Source organism: Bactrocera tryoni, unplaced genomic scaffold (genome assembly GCF_016617805.1).
Source record: "Bactrocera tryoni isolate S06 unplaced genomic scaffold, CSIRO_BtryS06_freeze2 scaffold_11, whole genome shotgun sequence".
NCBI lineage: Eukaryota > Metazoa > Arthropoda > Insecta > Diptera > Tephritidae > Bactrocera > Bactrocera tryoni.
In genome coordinates, this window is record NW_024395824.1 from 7833040 (window position 1) to 7836171 (window position 3132).

Here is a 3132-nt window from a genome sequence, read left to right on the forward strand (position 1 = left end):
CTGTGCTGTGGATGCGTTGTTGTTGCCATCTGAGTCTGTGTCTCTTTTACCGCTACTTTCATCATAAACGTAAATGCACGTTCTGCCTGCGTTGGCGTTGCCATCTGAGCCTGTCTCTCTCCAACATTACTTTCAACAGTAACATTCTGGTTCGAGAAGACGGTTTTTACAAAGGCTAATGTTAAATTGCTCTCAGTGAGAGTTTCTATGATACACTTTATCCATTTCGTCTATTTTGGCTCCTGCTGCGACTAACTCAGTTACCAGATCATCAAATAAATGAAAGTGGTTCACTAGCGAAGTATCACCTTTTAATTTTAAAGACAATAATTGTTTGCGTAATGGAAGTTGAGATACCAGGCTCTTACGCTCGTAAATAGTATCCAAATTGTCCAAAATGTGTTTAGCCGTATTCCCATTGTTGGCAAAAACTAAAAACGAGTCACTCAAATATTCGATAACAAGGCTCTTTGCACTTCTTTCTGCCCGTTTCACTTTCTCACTTATCACCGTTTGTTTTTTATCAATTACACTCAACAAATCGTTTTACTCTAACAGCGCCCTTACTCTGAACTTTCAAATGGAATATTTTTCCCAGTTAAAAGGTTTTATATTCCTTTTCACATTTTCCGTTTTCTTTTGCTGGCTCTTTAAGTTTTCTTAAACACTTCACCACTTAGCCGCAAATGTGTCTGGGCTAGGGTTGCCAGATAGAAAATCGTTATTAACCGGACAAGATAAAAAAAAAAATGGACTTGTCTGGACACCGCGAACAAATTAAAAAAGTCCATTATTTAAAAAAAAAAATTATCATAGTAAAAAAAACATATATAAATTCATATCAATAAGTACGTATAGGCATAATACATATTTCAAAATGTATATTTGTTATTACTTTTTAAAGCCTTTGCCAATTTTATGCCTTTTTCTGTATTTAAAAATTTTATAAATTCATTACAATTTTCAGATTAATTTTGTCTTATTAAAAGCTCTGCTTTTATTAGATCTATAAGCATTTTGTTCCTTTCTTTCGAAAATAAATTATTAAATAAACTAAATATTTTTTCACAAAAAGCGTTGCTAATTGGTATAGAAAATGTGAATGAAATAATTTTTTTCATATTTTTCATTTCATTTTCATTGTATTTTGAAAAAAAAATTAGACCGTCGTAAATATTACGTAAGGAGCAATATTCAGTATATAACACATCACAATTAATATCGGTACATATATTTAAGTTTGATATCACATCATTTGATTCAGTCCATGTGTATAATTTTGTTTTGATGCAAAACAAAGATAACTGTTTCATAATTGAATTCTCGCCGTAATCGTACTTAGCTTCTAAGTAGTTTAATGTTTTTGTTAGGAATAATTCCGCTTGTTGTTTAAATTCATCTTTGTCATCTGGGTTCATTTAGCGCATCAATGTATTTGCCTTATTCCCAAAAAAATTATCATTCAGTCTATTTTAGAGGCCTATTCTTAATTTTTCCATTGCTGTGTCGACTTCAACAATTGTACATGAATCAGATTCCAATACTTTGATTGCCACATGAAAATCGTGCAAAACATTTTGCGCAAAATATAAATATGCTTCCGAAATACCTTCTTCAAAGCATTCTTCGTTTTCATTCATTACATCAATATTCGAAACCCCTCTGGCAACAAAATCCCATAGCTCCCTGCGACAGTTTTCTTTTTTTTTAAAGAAAATATCTTTTGATAGCAGGCCAATCCAGCAGTAATCTACAAATAATGAATCTATCTATTGCTGGTAGGAGCGAAAGCCATCGAGTTGGCACGTGTCGGCGAAGCGATTTATACTCCATCTTGGTGAACTCGAAACACTCCTTTAACTTTTTTGTTTTGCACGATAAAGAACTAAACTCGTTAAAAATTTTGATAACAATATGTTCGATGTCAATTGATAAACAGCTTATTCCAACTTTTACACAATTGTTGATTACATGGCAATTGCAATTTGCTTTTAATATGTTCTTATTTTCAAGCAATAGTTTTTGGTATACCGAATTGTTAATTCCATAATTAACCGCTGCATTATCTGCACCGAATGCAGATATTTGATCAATACTCAGATGAAAATTGTCATTTATTTGCTCGATTTTGTTATATACATATATCAATCGACTTGGAGTTATCGTCTTCATAAAAATCCAAGATCTTTTTACAAATACCACTTTTAGAATCAAAATATTGAACAGTATATGCAAAATATTTAACATTGCCAAAGCTTGCTGCATCGTTTCCAATAGCAAAATAATAACACTTTTTTAAATCCAAAACTACTTGCTCTTGCGCAAATGGTCCCAAAACATTTCGTGCGATAGCAGAACTTTTTGTACGACCACAAGTTATTTTTGCTGCAATTTTACTATCGGGAAAAATACTTTTCTCAAGCTTACTATGGCAATCTAGGCTATTATATCCAATATATAATCCATGCTTAGTATTGTGGAAAATGGTTAAAAGCTCAAGTTTCGCGAAAAGTATTTCTTCAGTATTTGTTGATTCTCTTAACATAAATTTGCTCACGCTTCCAGAAATTTGGTTAGTCTTTACAATATTTTGATGTCTTTTTGTACGTGAATGTTTCTCCAATCCTCTGACGGCTTCATATTTAATTGTAATATCAACCAAGCACAATTTGCACAAAGAAGTGTACTCATCTTTTTTTTTAACCACGAAGCAAAGTTTGGTATTTCTAGCCATCTTGATGAAAACGCAGTTAACCTCTTTTTTTTATTGGCTCTACTTCATCCGACATTATCAACTGATGAAACCATATAAATAAATACTCATTTAATTAAAAATATAACTTAATCATCAATTTCTACTTACATTTTTTACAAAAGCGTTTTCCTTATTCACAAACAGCTGATAAAGTGATGTCAAACGATCATTATGCATTGAACACTTAGACAACAGCAACTTCACGACGTAACGACAACAAATGTAATGGCAACAAAAGTAGTGACATTGCAATATTATGTAGTTTAAATAAAGGAAAGTGATTATATATACGTATCTTAGTGTGTTTTATTTATGTTAAACATGGAAAACGCTGTTCCGACCAGAAATGTGTAAGCCCAACCTATTTGAATATATTG

The 3132-nt window shown here is 31.9% G+C and overlaps 1 long non-coding RNA gene across 1 annotated transcript; it reads right to left on the minus strand.

Moving 5' to 3' along the window:
- Positions 1-2084: 2084 nt before the first annotated feature.
- Positions 2085-3132, minus strand: LOC120779730. Its single transcript, XR_005705740.1, has 2 exons — positions 2864-3132; positions 2085-2795 (listed from the first exon to the last, which is right to left on the minus strand). It is a non-coding gene; the product is annotated as an uncharacterized LOC120779730 (long non-coding RNA).